The 17158-nt window shown below is 37.5% G+C and overlaps 1 protein-coding gene across 1 annotated transcript in view; it reads right to left on the reverse strand.

Moving 5' to 3' along the window:
• Positions 1-17158, reverse strand: part of IGF1 (insulin-like growth factor 1 (somatomedin C)) — a 52282-nt gene that overhangs the window by 15444 nt on the left and 19680 nt on the right. The gene's annotated exons all lie outside the window — the stretch shown is intronic.

The raw sequence follows: 17158 nt of genomic DNA on the forward strand, positions 1-17158 counted from the left end.
CTAGGCAAACGTTCAAGCTCCTCCACAGTCTGTTGGACGAAAGCACATATTCAACAGTAAGCACATGCCCGAGTCCTCTCCTACATAGGGACTGACATAACTAAGAACTTAAGTTAATTTTTAGTCCAAAGCCTGTATTAGTAAATAAATGGCTGGTGGTTCTGCACATTCAATACCAGCTTTCTGTTCCTTAATTTTTTTATTATATTACCTTAAAATACTGACTGATCCTGCTGCGTCAGTATACTGGGTGCCCGTATAGTTCTTTCTCATCTTTCTGACACAATTTGAGTGCTGCCTTCCAGCTGTTATCAAAAAATTCCTTATATTTACACAACTTTCAAAGTGCTGCCTGTGGACATATAACAGTCCTAGGCATTCCTTTTTGCTGACGTACTCTGATTTCCTTGGAGGTTTCTTTCCTTTTTTGTCAGTTGTTAGCTCAAAAGAGGTTTCATATCATTTACGTCAAAGTTTACTGACAGAATTTTTGGCTCTCATTTAATCTGCTGTACCAAATATGTGAATGTTTCTTTCCATGTGCTACAAGCAGATACAAAGTCTAGTCACAATGTTGTGAAGTCCCCTGAAAGCAGGCCAAGGCACAGAATTCCAATAGTTAGACAGCTGGCTTCCATATTAACGGCACTTCCCTTTAAATAGTGCAAAGTCAATGGAGTAATTCAGCAGGGCTTGCTTACACTTGATTTCTTTATTCATCTTTTCTCCAAACTGTCTTGCTGATGCTGCCACGGGTTCTGCTTTACTGATGGTTTCAATGTGAGAAGCACTGGTGTAGGTGGACTATAGCAGTTTCAATTGCCAAACTAGCTAGGCAGAGGATTTAAATTGGAAGAGGGCAGATTTAGACTAGATACTAGGAAGAAATTCTTTACTCTGAGGGTGGCAAGACCCTGGAACAAGTTGCCCAGCGAAGCTGTGGATGCCCAATCCCTGGAGGTGTTCAAGGCCAGGCTGGATGAGGCTTTGAGCAACCTGGTGTAGTGGGAGGTGTCCCTGCCCATGGCAGGGGGGCTGGCACTAGATGATCTCTAAGGTCCTTTCCAGCCCAAAACATTCTATAATTCTGTGATTCTGTGGAGAATTACAACCTACTGTTGTAGCATTAATGTTAGAAACTACATGAGAAATAGCCGAGGATAAACACAAAGCTAATCTACTGTTTAGAGGACTCTAGGAAGAACTGAGGTAACGTGTCTTGGAGCTTTTGTATGACTCTTTATATTTGCTGTACATGATGTCTTTTTTAGCTCAGCAGAAGAACCCAAGAATGCCATTTAGGCTGTAAATCAGAAAAATATCAAAAATTTGAGAAGCAGTGGACTTACTCCTACCCTACTATTAGAGCCAATATTCAGCTATAACTGCAGCTTTTAAAGTGATGTGAAAGGCTATTGACCTATTAGTGTACAAAAATGTCATACCGAGAAACTCAAAATGTTTCCCTCAAAATATCAGGGTAATATAATTTGTACAATATGGGGTACCTCTGTGAGAAACCCTCTAGGGAAGTGTGATGACAACCTTTTTTCCTCATTTACCACTGTGTCCAGTTCGTAGCTTACAGTGTCTGGAAATATGTAAGCATCCTATGAGGCAGTAGGTCGGTCAGACAGAATTTACTATCTGAAAATTAGGGTTCTAGTTTAAGATAGTCAAGTCAGTAGGCCTGTTTTGAATGCTTAGCTTAAAACAAAAAGAATCCTTGTCCTCTGAAAGAGCCCATGTTCTTTCATCAACTACAGATAAAGCTACTTGATCTAGTCTTAGAGTATATGCACAACTTCTTTTAGGCAACTGAACTCAAAGAAAATTAATCCTATTGAAAGTGATTTGTCCTAAATCACAAGATCTATGTCACAGGTGGAGTACAAAACCATTTGCTTTTATTTCCATTTTAACAATTAAATAAAACGACACATTCTTAAAAGCATACCAGCCAGTCTACTGCTTAATTATGTATCTCTATACCTCTTCAACTATGTTCTGTATATCAGGCTATCCTGTCTATTTTTGCATTATAAACACATACATATGCAAAATAAGAGATTGTTAATATCACTTTTCATCTCCTTATGATCTTAGACAAATGCTTTTTTATAATATTGGTAATACTTCTTGAGGGTACTCTGGAATTTCTAATCTGTGTTTGGAAAATTATGAGTCAATGTTCAATCAGCAGGCAATGCCTGTATTTTGATACTTCTATGAACTGTTCAAACAAACAAGCAAACAAACAAGCAAACAACAAATCTTGTGAACTGCTGTGAAGTCCCTTAACAGAAATACCTCAAGGTTTAAATGTTGCAAAGTAGGCAATCTGATTTTCGTGTAAATAAGTTGCATGGATTTTGAAGGTACAATATTTAATATTTAGCTTCCATTTTCTTTCAATGTTTTCTTAGTGCCAAAAAATAATTATGCTTAGACTGATTTTTGTTTGTATTCATCAAAATGAGCATATATTAGCATTTATAAATGCTCAATGAATGGATGCTCTAGCTCTGAAATCTAATTTAATATGCATGAGAATACAGGGTAAGCTTTATCAGTATGCACAAGTAAAATCTTTATGAAAGCATATGCATTTGTTAATATTGAGATATTGCACCAGAGCTACTGCTTTGTGAAATACTGGATTGCATTAATTACCAAGTTGAAGGCAGAAGACTGCTTATTCCTTTGAAATTCTAGGTGAGTAAGACTGGGAAAACATAGGCACTCGGTACTGATCTATAAGAGAAATCTATCAAGACTTCACAGAGTGTTTTGCCTGAATAATTAAGATTTATAAGATGCACCTTATGAAAAAAAATGAAAACGCTTTAATGTTTCAAATAGAGAATAAAATAATTATTTCACTTCTTTAAAGTCAGTTAGCTGGCAAATGTAGATTTGTTCCAAAAGGTGTCTTAATTTTTAATTTATATGTCTGTGTTTATTTAGCCTGCCACACAGCTGAAGAAGGTAATTTTTTCCTCTAGAAATATGCTTTCAGAAGCATTTTTTTCTTCATTGTGTATTTAATTGGAAAAAAATTCTCCTCTTATTTCCAAAGTACAGGACTTGTAACAATTTCCTCTCACATATAGCTGCACTGTACTCTGCCCTTTTTATGGAATGGCTGCTTTGGAGGCCATTAAGTATACTAAGCATGTGATAGAGCCATTATGCTTCACACAGTAGTTCTTAAGCCAGTTGCAACGTGTGAAGAGAAAGACCTATAGTTTTGTGAGTATTGCACTGGGATATGAAACGGAAATTTCAGAGTTTAGAATTCTTTTGAGGAAAAAAAATAGCAGAAAGAGTGGGAAACAATATAATGTATTATTTTACACCAATTCAGTGCTCTAGAGGGTAAAAACCTTGCCAACCTAGCACAATTTACAAGCCTACGTCAGATTCCAGGGCTGGAAAGTGCCAGATGCTGCCAAAAAAATATATACTTTGGCAAAGGAAATGCTTTGCTGGAAAGAAATTCACTATTGCAAGAATAGGCAGGTTCATCAGGGTTTAGGACAAGATAGTTAGAAACTTGTAGGTCATTGTTACATTTGAATATTGCCCCCTATCGCGCATCAAGGAGGACAAGGCAATACAGTCATTCATCCCTAGTGAGAATACATTCTCTCCTCATCTTTTAAATGCTTTCATAGTAGATAATTACTGCCTACCCTTGCATGTGGTGGAAGGATGATCAATCACAATAGGACCTTTTATACCCTTTCTATCCCATAGCCAATGTAAAACTGCCTTTTATTTAGATTAGCAAATGAATAACAAAGCAAAAACCGTAATTGGGTGGAATCCTAACATCATTGAAGTCACTGGGAAATCTTTTAGCGCAGTCAGAATTATATCCTGATGAATCAGGTGCCAGAAGCTACTTCTATATAACCTGAAGCAAGGTCTATTAAAATAAATGAAAAGACTTCCATTGCCCTGATTAGGCTTTGCATCAGGCTGATAATGAACAGTCACTTGCTTTTTCTTCCAAACTTACAGTTCAGTGAGTAAATACTGTCTTAGCGGCATCTAGGGAGATTTGCAGGGAATGGATGTGATGTTATTTTTTGAAGGAGGAAGAATGAAAGAATACTGATGTACAATGTGAAGCAGAATGACTGCTATGTGGTTAATGCTGCTGACCACATAACAAGCAGTACATTGCTTTGTACTCTGTAATCAAGATTTTTATCTCTGTGGGTACTCTTTTTCAGATGTAATGTGAGAAATAAAAGCAAATAACAAACGACGAATGTGGTACTCTTGTTCCTGCATTTTGGAATCATCATCCGGGTAGAGGCAGAAGGTGTGAATGGCTGTGGTATTAAGTAACTTTTGTCTAGTACCTTTCACGTTATACAGGAGTACACCTATTGACATGTTACAAATTTAATTTGTATTTATACAGCAGTAGCACTTACAGGAGGGTAAACACTGAGCACAGGGCACCGTCATCTTATCTACTACAGAAGCAGACAATTTTCATTCCCTTATTGGAAACAAGTATGACAACAAAAAAGAAAGCAGGAGGGAGAAAAAAGATAACACTAAGGGCCTGGCTCACTTCTCACTTGCACTTGTTTTGTATTTGTCTAATGCAGTTAACTTCAGTGAATTTACTCAAATGTGCTATAAGCTCTAGAGCTATAAGCTCTGTTTAGTAAGATCTGATATTATTGCCAGGGGATTTGTCAGCAAGAAGCATCCAACCTTGTACAATGATGAAGCAACAGAGCATAAGGAATAAACAAGATCCAGCTTTGTACCTGAGCAGTATTGTCTGAATCTTGTTTAGACTTTCTGTTATTGAACCTTTCTGTACAAGTCAGAATGACATTAATTACTTCAAAAATTACTTTAAGCATGGTAAAATGACCTAATGCTTTTGATAAAAGACCAGCATGTAGTTTTCTTATGGCTAACATTCTAAATGTGAATTATTTTCCAGGAAACTTATTTTTGATTGTCTGCTATTTTTGGTCTATTGGGATACTTGACTTACAAGATTGTAAGTAAGACTTGAAGATTGACTTACAAGATTCTTGATTAGCAAGGGCAAATTAACCACTGCATTCAGAAAGGTAATTAAGACGGAAAGATTAAGAGATATATTCTTTTATCTTCATTGATGTTAAACAGCACTTTATCCTAAATTAAGAGAGCTCTTTCCAGAGACAGTACTTAATTTGAGTAATATTTACAGAATATACCTATCAATTATTTGCAGAGAAGGCTGTGACTGTTCCAGGAACTGAACCTACATCAACATAAGCACCAGGCCAATGCTTTAGCCATATACGTGTCTTCCTTTAACTTTATTTTTGAGTCAGCATGGCATGTAAAAATCTAATCTTGAAATGAAACATTTCTTTGAGGTCATGATGCTCCTGTTAAACTTGTCAAATGAGATAAAAGAAAAAAAAGTGAAACTTTCCAGTGGAGTACATAGTCATTAGGGAATGAGGATGATGTCATTGAAATGAGAAAGGGACAGCGAGTTGTGTCTGGAGACTAAACCAGAACTAAATCTTGCTAAAATGTACTGTTACACTTGATTCACCTTTCACTCACATTAGTTTTCTACCAGTTGTATCTCCATTCTTTAGCGACTTAATTCTGCAATAAGAGCTATGAGAATCAGTCCTAGTGACAAGAATATAAAGAAGAAGTCACTGCTGAATAATAAATGAAGCTACTCTTGTTCTCCTTGACCATCCAGCTCACCTTATTTTTGCTGAAGACATGCAAGGGGATTATAAAGGAACACTGGTATAGTTCAGGGAGAAATTAGTTCTAGTATAATATCTTAAATGCCAAAGCTAGTTTCTGTAGGATCATTGAAAACTGAAGTACTTATAGACAATAAAGTCGGTTTATGAAGCAAATAGGAAGTAATCCTTCCTTTACAGGGCTACCAATGCCCTCTCTAGCCACAGTTTTAAAAAGGGGATGTGGTTTCTGAGTAGATTTTTTGTAAGTTCTCTCTTGTTAAGTTTCAATGGCTTTTTCAGGGAAGTTCAAATGTTTTACAAGTTCATTTCCATCTAAAGAGAAGTTTTTCCAAGTAACCAGAATTACTCCTCTCTTTTACTATTTCCTTCTGAATCCAGTTCAGAAGAAAAAAATTAGGATAAATGAGTATACTTACAATACTGTAGAATTTTTCATTTTTCTTATTGGTGTGCTAATGTGTAAGCTTAATGGTGACTCTGTAAATGCTAACTTTGTTAGATGTGCTTTAGTCTACAAAATCATTCTTCCTGACACTGGGCCAGTGTTTTTGCACATCATGACATCAGGCTGAGCCTATCCCTGCTCAGGAGCTATGGTGGTTACAAAAAAAAGAAAAAAAAAAAAAAGTATTGTGGAAAAAATAAAAAAAATACCTGTCTTAAACATACTTGGCCAGTGGAGGGCTTGCATGATGTCACAGAATGTGAGAAAGTAGAACCAAGTGATTCCTGTGAAGTGCATTTCTAAAGAATCTCTTTTATTACTGTATGGGTTATTAAAAATCATAAATTTTTAATTCTCAAGCCTTCAACACCTCTCATTTAATTTTTGTTCCTTTAAATGCTAATAAATCTCAAAGCCTGGAGGACTTTGAAGAAACCTTTGGTCATCTGAAAGCATAGATTCTGAGTTGTGTCTGAAGATGTTTCTTGGAGATAGTCATTAGTATTATGGCCTTCTGAAAGCATTGAGTCTTTAGGTATTTAGTTCTGTAGTTACAAGCTACTGAGCTATATTTGAAATGCATAATCCAGTTTTGAACAGTAGGGTTACAGCGCTGGGGGGTAAGGGAAAAGCAAATGACATCATCTACCTGTACTTGTGCAAAGCCTTTGGCACTGTCCCGCATGACATCCTTGTCTCTAAATTGGAAAGACATGGATTTGATGGACGGAGCACTCGGTGGATAATGAATTGGCAGGAGGGTTGCACCCAAAGAGTTGTTGTCAACGGCTTGATGTCCAGGTGGAGATCGGCGATGAGTGATGTTTCTTAGGGGTCGGCACTGGCACCAGTGTTGTTTAACATCTTTGTCGGAGACATGGACAATGGGATTGAGTGCACCCTCAGTAAGTTCTCCAATGACACCAAGCTGTGTGGCACAGTTGACAATGTTGGAGGAAAGGGATACTATCCAGAGGGACCTTGACAGGCTTGAGAGGTGGGCCCATGTAAACCTCATGAAGTTCAACAAGGCCAATTGCAAGGTCCTGCACACGGATGGGGGCAAAAATACAGGCTCGGAGGAGAATATATAGAGAGCAGCCCTGAAAAGAAAGACTTGGGGGTGTTGGCTAGATGAGAAGCTGAGCATGAGCTAGCAATGTGCACTTGCAGCCCAGAAGGCCAACTGTATCCTGGGCTGCATCAAAAGAAGCATGACCAGCAGGTCAAGGGAGGTGATTCTTCCCCTCTACTCCACTCTTGTGAACCCACCTGGAGTACTGTGTGCTCTGGAGGCCTCCAACATAAGAAGGACATGGGCCTGTTGGAGCGGGTCCAGAGGAGAGCCACAAAAAGGATCAGAGAACTGGAGCACTTCGCCTATGAGGACAGGCTGAGAGAGTTGGGGTTCAGCCTGGAGAAGAGAAGGCTTCAGGGACAACTTCTAGCAGCCTTCCAGTACTTCAAGGGGGCTTACAGAAGAGATAGGGAGGGACTCTTTATCAGGGAGTGTAGTGATAGGACGAGGCGTAACAGCTTTAAGCCGAAAGGGAGTAGATTTAGATTAGATATTAGGAAGTAATTTTTCACTGTGAGGGTGGTGAGGCACTGGAACAGGTTGCCCAGAAAAGCTGTGGATGCCCTGTCCCTGGAGGTGTTCAAGGCCAGGCTGGATGAGGCTTTGAGCAACTTGGTCTAGTGGGAGGTGTCCCTGCCCATGGCAGGGGGCTTGGAACTAGATGATCTTTAAGGTTGCTTCCAACATATCCATTCTGTGATGTGATTCTGTAATAAAATATGACATTAAGAGTGTACAAAGGAAAATTACGTTTAAGCATACTCTGTCAGAATTTTACTTAATAAGATCATAATATTTTCCTATAGCTATCCTTAGGTAGTTAATTGTAGTTAATTCTACAATTAAATCTGATATTCATATACATAAACCAAATCAAATAGGACAGAAAACAATACTTCCACACAGAAGACCCCACCATAAACAACAATATCCTTGTAATTTTTTCTTTTTGCTTCTTCAATCTAATTTAATGCAACTAAAGGAATGGGCAAATGTCCAGGGTAGGTTAAGTCACTTTTAGATATTATAGATGTGCAGTTAAAAACTTTTTTTTTAGTAACATATTAAAATGAACTTTTTCATCAGCTGCTCTATATCACTAAAAAGTGGAATAATCTATACCATTTCCTCTGACTGCCTCCTAAAAGTGCTACTGCATAACTGTGATAATACTTGCAACCTCCTGCACTATTAGTACTTGCACACTTTGAGTGTGGATGTAGATGCCAGCAGTAAAATATTTCTTTCTCTTAGTCCTTCTGTACTAAAACTTTTTAGAGTTCTTTCCATTGAGAGTGATTTTTGGATAAAATATGACCATTGCTCTCACTGAACCTTTGGTCAAAATGTATACCAAATGAAAGTTTTCTGTGGTTTGGGAAAGTTGGATTAATTTTTTTCCCCTTGTTTTTCATTTTACCTTCCTCTGAACTCCTCTTTGCTAGCCAGAAAAGGAGGTGCTAAAATAACTCAAGGAGGCTGTGCAGTCTGTCTGGAAGTGAGAAGTTCAGCAAGTTTAGTGAGAATGGCTGTTCACGTAAGATTTCCAGCGTTAAGAGCCTTAACTAGGATAACACTTTCATTTTGCAGAACTCATTTCCCACAGTTCTGAAATTCAGAAAAGTTTCAGGTCTGTATCCAGGATAAAATCCTAAATGGAAGTAAAATGAAGTCACTTTCACAATTCTGTTTATCTGAAATGGGTCTGAGTTTTCTCTTCTTTGCTTCTAAATGACTATCTAAACTACATCTCCGGTGATTTGGCTTAATTATTTGCAATCTCTCCTCATCTGTCAGGTGCTTATACCTCTCATACATTACTTCTTGTCTTCTTCTAATATCACTCATAACTTTTCTAATGAATTTCCTAAACTCATTCCAGCATTCTAGGTATTCTTTGTTTATCCCTCTAGCAGTTAGACAGCAGGGCATTAAATAAGTTGTTGTCAATTTAAACTTCATAATTGTTTTGACTTTCCATCCAGTATCATAAAACTGCTATGCAATCAACCATGATCACTCTAAAGATTAAAAAAACAAAAATAAACTCTTGAATATGGTTTTCTCTGTACAACTTCAGAACAATATTGTTTTTAGACCAGATGAATTTAACGTATCTCACAATAAAATGCTATCAACATAAGCATCATCCTTTCTAATTTTTTTTTAATCTTAGTGATACAAAACACAAACCAGAAGTTTTGATGCAGGAAATAGCTGCATATTATGGACCTGTGTGGGACTGATTCTCTACCTTTCTCTCTGTACGTATCTGTCTCTACTTGCGTAACTGTGATCCTTTGCTAACAGCTACTATACAGCATCTTCATAGAGTACTGTGGGTACCACGGAGGCATATGCCGCCTCTCCAATGGCTTCTTGTGTCTTCAACTGTATATATTATGTGAATATTACATTAATTACATGCTATAGATATAGATTTTTGTTTCTCTATCATATGAGATAAAGCAATGGAGCTGTTGTAATGAAGCCATATCACTAGCAAACAGATCCAAGCACTGGAATTTCCTGGATAGTATTTATATTATAGAGCAAACTTGCTATTCCTCCAAAAGATTTGAGTGATCAGCATAAAATAGGAAAAAATTACCCTAGTACATAAGGTTTACAAAAAGGTTTTCTGTCCTTTAAATGCTTTTTATCTGTTGTTGTTAAGGTCAAGGTCTACTGAAAAATGTAAATGAAATATCTATCTGACAGGGACTGCAGGTTATTTCTGCATCATTCTGAAGTTTTTGGATTCCATTTTCAGTTAAGACAAGTTTTATGGCCAGTCACACGTTAGTCCAGAAATCAACAACATTATCTCTAACACTCATTAGGACTGTCTGTAAGTGTATATACCTTTTTTATTTCAGTGTTGATATCCAGGAGGTTTTATAATTGTTGCATCTTCTAGCCGGTGTGTGTTGCTGGAATGCCTGGAGACTGACAGTAGCAAAGTAGTCATTGTTTTGCTGCGTTATTTGTGTGCATAATATGGGCAGTAGGTTCAGTTTCTTTTTTACACTAGAGGGCTCCTTCACACTTGGTTAGTAGTGTGGCAGCAACTACAGGTCAGAGCAGTGGAAACATGCTACAGTGTAAGGGTCTGCCTGCACTATCAGATGCAGCAGGCTCCCTGTGTCCTTGCTTCACAGAAATTGCTTCTGCATATTATGATACTGTCACCTCACGAGCAGTATCAGAGAGGCTTGTGATAATTTTATCTCCTCCTTACCACATAACGTGGGAAGAACAAAAACACTCTGGAACTGTTTCTGAACAAAGAGAAGTTAAGATTCGCTCGCTACCTGTTCAGTTTGTACATATACACAAGAATAGTAAATACCATAACCAAGCCAGCTGGCAAACTGGAAATCTTATCTTGAATGTTTCCTAAAATTATGGTCACTAGGTAAAATTTTTGGAGGCTATTGAAAATAGTGTCGACTTGTCTTTCTGTTGTTGGAGTGAGGGAGTTAATTTAATTTCAGTAGTAGGACCAGTATTTTTACAGGTTGAAGAAAATGCTTACGCTACCTCTGCATGTTGCAGCAGTTTTTCCTGTCAGTATTTGGATCTTGGACTACAGTAGCTCAAATAACAGACAAGAACCAGAAAATGAGAAGAAAGCTTAATTGTTGAAGAAAAGCACCCCAATGTGATAAGTCCTCTTGACTTTTTTAGACCCAAATTTCAGATAGTTTTGACCTGTAAATATAGTTCTGGAATTTGAAAAATAAATTGATAGCAAAGGTGTGCAAATCAGGAAGTAAAACACTTCTCAAATATCTCTCCTGTACTCTGTTCTTCAGCCTCTTTTCTGCATTATTAATAGTTTTCTTAACTGTCTATACAGAAATTTCTTAGTATTAATCAGTCTAGGCTTTCTTAATTTCTAGTTTAAATGAAATACTATGGGAGAAAATCAGCAATGGTACAGACAAAATAGCTGTGCGCTGTAGTTCAGTAACCTTTTGGTTTCTAAAATAACTGAACTGTATTCAGTGTGACAGGCTGTGTAGTAAACACCGTTGTTTGTTCAAGTAACAATATCAGAAATTGTTCTGAAAACACTGAGTTATGTTGATATTTTAAAATATTGTTACTGATCTCCACAGCTTATGTTCTTAAGCCCTACCCTGCTCTTTGTCAGCATCACGCTTGGGAAATGTCACTGGAGTGACAGCTGGTGGAGTGAAGGCAAGGAGCAGAGAGGAAGCATTGAAAAATGCCTGGAACATGTTGCTGTATTGTAGGGAGAAAAGATACTGGAAATATAGAAAACAATTTATGGCCTTTAAGATCCACAACATGTTCCATCCTATGTAAAAGACTTTTTAGTATTGGTTGTAATTAAACTTATATGCATGATGAGAAGTATATTTGTCAGAACTCATTGCCATTCTTCAATAATGTAGCAACAAGGAAGATTATAATTTCCCCTACACCAGGATGACATCATTGTACTGATAAGTAGGACTTAGGTTTATGTTCTTAGCACTAGAATTAAGTAATATAATACTCCTTTTACTATAGTAATTTCTAGCTCTAATTTTCAAGGTTTATCTTGCAAGACCATTAGGAAATTCAGAAATTGTTTCTCTGGTTTGAGACAAAACAAGTGAGTTGATTTAAGGATAAATAAGCTGTCTGCCATAATGTTCCTCTACCACTGTATCACATCTGGCAAGTATCTACAAAGTCTTTCAAAGTGGCATGCTGTAAAATTGTTAAGAAACGTAGCCTTTAAAAATTCACCCATATTGTTAACAGTTTAGTGTTGAAACTGGTAGTAATTATTGAGTACTATATTTGCTTCCTAATATAAGAGACATTCTTAATTTATTATCTCACATTGTAAATTTTCAGATTAGACACCATAGTGGCTCAAGAGAAAATATCAGTGACGGGACACTTGTTCTTTCTTTTTATTCTGAAGAAGCCAGACACATTGCACCATGTCCTGTATCTTGCTCAGATTCATTTTGACTCATTTCCTTACAGAAATTGCTGAAACCTCTCCAGAGTTCTTCATGGACCATTCATTCATTATTGTTTCTGGCGCAATTACATAAAGTCATATTTAGCGGATGTAGAAGAAGAAAGATTAAGAGTTAGCTCTTCTGGATGGGCTGTATGGCATCTGGTATAGCTCAAGCGGCAGTCAGTGAGGGGCAGCCCAATCCCTAAAGAATGATTTGTCCTGCCTTGTTGAACAAAGTGCATAAAAGTGAAAATTAAATACTTCTGCAAAAACAACTAAATATCCCATAACACTATCATCAACTGAGCAGAAGAACACAAAGTTTGGTAATCATATGTATAAAATATGATTATTTGGCACCATAATATTGCCATTGACACTAACAGTTGGAGCAGGTATCATCACCTGGAATTCAGATTGCCTGACACATTCTAATGCTAATCTCTGCCTTGATGTTGTTATAACTTAACCAAACCTTAAATGCCTGGGTTTCAGGTTTTGTGCATTATTCATCTTTGTTAAGTTTTTGCAGGTTTTTTTTTGGTTTTCTTCTTGTAAAGGAATGGCAAAGAGAAAAAGCAGCTAAAACCATTGAGTCACTTCCAACAATAAGATTAGAAGCCATATGGTTTTGCCCCTATTAACACCCTCTTCTGGCTGTTTTGTCGAATCACCCTTGTGCTTCCATGATGTGAAGGTGGAATTTGGGGAAGAGGCAAAAAGGAAATTCCTTTGGTTCAGGTATGTGCCCCTGTGTTCTGCGTGTGGAGATTTGCCTAAAATGCAAATTTCCAAGGTTCTGAGGTATTTATCAGTAAAGGTAGATATAGGTATTTATCAGTTCAATGTAAGTATTGACTGGTTCAGTTCTCGGAAGAGGGGCTGCTGCAGGTGTTTTACTTTTCATACCCCCCTCATGATACTTTCAAGGAATTGTCTTCTGGCAACTCTCGTGCTCTTCAGAGTGCTCTTCTTTTGTTACTGCTACCATAACTTGACCTGCTGTCTGACATTGAAATTTCCGCATCTGAACTTTGAGGTGGGGTTTTTCTCAAAAAACATTTTTTCTTGGACCCTACTGAGACCGAAGTTAGAGATGTGGCTACTTTGTGGCTAAGTGATCTGGTGTGGGTGTTTCTGTAGAGATGCTTCACAGTCTGCTCTCACCAGGACTGCAAGATTCATACCTCTAGAGCTGTCTACTGACATGCAATTGCTAGTACACGGTGCAGTCACTGCCCAGCCCAGATCTGATAAGAAAAATTAGACACAGTTGCATGTGCTGTGCATTTGTGAGAGGAGAATTGACCTTGAAACCTGGTTCAAACATGATTCACCCTCAAAGGAATCAAAGTCCTAGTTCAGGTAAGTTAGCTGCCAAACACAGAACTTTATTAGCAATTTTTAAAGGCTTCTCTGTCTTAAATTGTGTTTTCTTTTGATTCATCATTTTTACCTCTTTCCAAATGAAATTTTGCTGCCTTGCTTGTAACATCTTTCTCTTACTGCTAGTTCTCACCTTTTTTTCTGCATGTAATTCTGATGTATAGTAACTGTTTTTAAAAGAAATATACTAGCGCATTGACTGCTTTAAATTAATGATGGATATCTCAAAGCTCAGGTTAAGGGATTTTTTTTTCTATTGTTCCTGCCTTAAGAATACTGGAAACTTTTGAACAGAGTTTCTGTTAAATTTGAAAGAGTAAAACTTTTCTCTACTGATTTTCCCAAGTCAAAATTAGCAATTCTGAAAAACAATACCTTCACAGTTCATTAACACAGTATTGACCCAGAACTGACAGATACTCTACCTACAGGGAAGTCACTGACTTCAGGGAAGTTAACCTCATGGGAATATTGATAGAAACAGAGCTAGGAAAAGAGCATGCAAGGCAAGCGCGCACTTCTCTGAGGTGACTGTTTTGATTTATTGCCTCATCTCTGTTAGCATTGGCAGAGTGTGGTGGAGAATGAAAAGAAATTGCTTACTAGGCTCTACCACTTTACTGAGAGGATGCAAGGAAAGTGGTGTGAAAAGTGGAATGTGCGGGGAATTAGAGTGAGAGCACAGTATTTTGCTGCTGGCAGATGTCTGCTAGGCTTCACCATTTTACTGGGGTGGTACAATTCAGTTGTTATGACACATCCAGGAAGAAAAACAGAAAACACGAGCTGGAGGCTTTGAGAAAATTAAATGACGATGACTCAGAACTTATGCCCCAAAGTAAAGTGAAGATTGAAATGCTGCAACAATTTGTTTAGCAAAAGAGTCTGAAGCACACATCAAGAAATGAGCTTCCAATTTACTGAAGCTTTGTACCGACCTTCAGATGAAGAGTGTAAGACTAGAAAGCTGGTGTCAAGGTGAAAGCCAAGGATGATTATAGATAAATTGCAAGCTGAGCTTATGCTTTTGCTGCCATTCTCTTTTCTAAATATTCTTTTATTTTCAGTGTGTAGTCAGCCCCACATCTGCTTCTGCTGAAATCCAAGGAAAAGTGTTTCAGCGCCTAGAAGTGTTATTGTTTGACTTGTTTGGCTGGGAGTATGAGTCTCAAGTAACCTATGAACTCTGTGCCATATACTTGCAGTAAGCAGTGGGCCTGCTGGGGTGATCTACTTACTTCCCATTAAGTTTTATGTAACAGTTATAGTATTGTTTAAAAATGGTTTGAGGGATTCTCGGCAGTAATATGGCATACATTAATTCCTAGTTTGAAAGTAGTAGCCAATTTTTATCCCTTATGTAAACAGATCTATTTTTATTGTATCTACTGAACTGTCTTCCTAAGTCTGATAGACTGTCACCTATAATTTATCATCCTTATTGCAATGTGGCATTTTGCTTAAAACTTTAACCCTTCCAGTAGTTGGGTTATATATGGGTGAGCTTCTGAAAAATAGTATTTGTATGGATCTGAATGATTACCTGATCAGAGGATTTCAAAAGCATTTAAAAGGTGAATAAACATCATTGCCTCATTTTCACACATGGTGAAACTAAGACAAATACAGATAAAATTGGTTTGTTCAAGGTTATGTAAGCTAGTTAGTCCCAGAGCTAGAAATAGTCAGAGCCCTCCCAGCTGCTTTATTCTTTATCCACTGCCTATCTACAGAAGCACTTGGTCTGTCCTCTGAAATATAAAAGGTGAGAGAGAGTTTACACCAACTAGGCTTCTCATATTCAGAAGTCTTATTTCTGGATTCATGGATTGCACAGAAACGGACAGTGTTAGCCATAATTGTGTACTGCTGGACTCACAAATTTCAACATCTCATCATTTATTTTTATGGCTGCAAAATTTATAAATAAATTTTCTTTATATATTAGAAATTGGTTGGCAAAAATATCATCTTACGCAGTGTATCAAGAAATCAAGTTACTGTGGGTTTAATACTGGAAATAATCTCTGTCCAGAATTCTTGTGCACTTTAAGTAGCAGTTATAAATGCCACGTGTTGACAGACTAGATGGTGGTCTTGTTATTTGTTACCAGAGAAATTCAGGTCCTTTTATCTTTGACAAAGAAGCCGTAATTCAGTCTACCCCAGATGATGGTGTTGTATGGGGCATATCATCCCTTACCTTGTGAAAGTATAGCCTCAAAACTCATTGAATAGTATGCAGCCTACAGGGTATAGTAAGCCTCTATGTCATAATTTTATGTGTCATAAAGACAGTGTTAGTGGTCTCCTCAGTGGATTATCAAGAGGGCAATGGTTAAATTACACCACTGCTGATGACTGTGGTCACATAAAAGGACAATCAGTCCAACAGTGCCTCTATTTTACAGCTCTAATATATTAAAATTCTAAAAGGACACGTAAAACATAACACCAGATACTCCCTACCGCATGTCACTTGAGGCAAAGGGTACGTGTCATTCCCTTTGCTATTACCTGGCAATACGGAATTCTGTTTATCACCAGCCACTTGGCAATAAGAACTATTCCTGGTCAACGCTTTGCTGCTGCCCTGCACAGCAGCTGCTCTGGAATTTCTGCAGCTTGCAAGAATGAGGAAATTTCTGTTGTTCCAGTGAGAGCAGGAAGAGGCTAATGATTCTTTGGAAGGGTGCTCAGGCTTGAAGAAGAGGAGAGGAGGGTTACATTCCCAGTTTCTCTTACACACTGTTCTCCATTGCTCACAGTAGTCAGGCCTAACCTATACTAAATTAACTTTGACTGGGTGACCATTTACTCAACAATTTGGGAGTACTATGCTATTTATTGACTGCATACGTTTAGGTGCATCATGTAGAAGCTCAAACTTATTGTTGTCCATTAAAATGATCAGTATTAGCCATCTTACTAGACCGTGTCACTATGAGTTATACTGGTGACGAAACCTGTTCTTACTGTCTATTGTCTGAATCCAAGCTTTCAGTGTTAACATAGGCTTAACAAGCTTCACATTTTCTTTTCCCTTTATAAAAAAATATAGAGAGCTCATATTTCAAAATAAACCTTTTGAATTGTACTTTATTTGACATCTGACACAGCTGAGATTTTAAGATGCTGAATGGGCATACAATGCATTTTAAGAAGTGACATTGCTATAATTCTGAGTTACAGAACGTGATGTCAACCCTCTGATTGGTGTCATGGTATTTAGCAATGCGACTTGGACAGAAAAGTTCACACACAGAAGCCTGTCCAACAGTTCTAAGAATTTTATATCTTTTGTACTCTTCGATATATTTCTTTATGTGTTGAAGCACTGGCCTTCCAAACCCTCATTTTTGTTTTCCAGCAATCTGTGAACTTGGGGTCATTCGATTGCTTGCTTTCTCACTGGCTGGACTGAAATCAAGCATCCATCAGCGAAATTACTACAGTTTAAATGTGTCTAAAAAGAATTTAAAGCAGTACTTGAAAACAGC

Source organism: Pterocles gutturalis, unplaced genomic scaffold (genome assembly GCF_000699245.1).
Source record: "Pterocles gutturalis isolate BGI_N339 unplaced genomic scaffold, ASM69924v1 scaffold8523, whole genome shotgun sequence".
NCBI lineage: Eukaryota > Metazoa > Chordata > Aves > Pterocliformes > Pteroclidae > Pterocles > Pterocles gutturalis.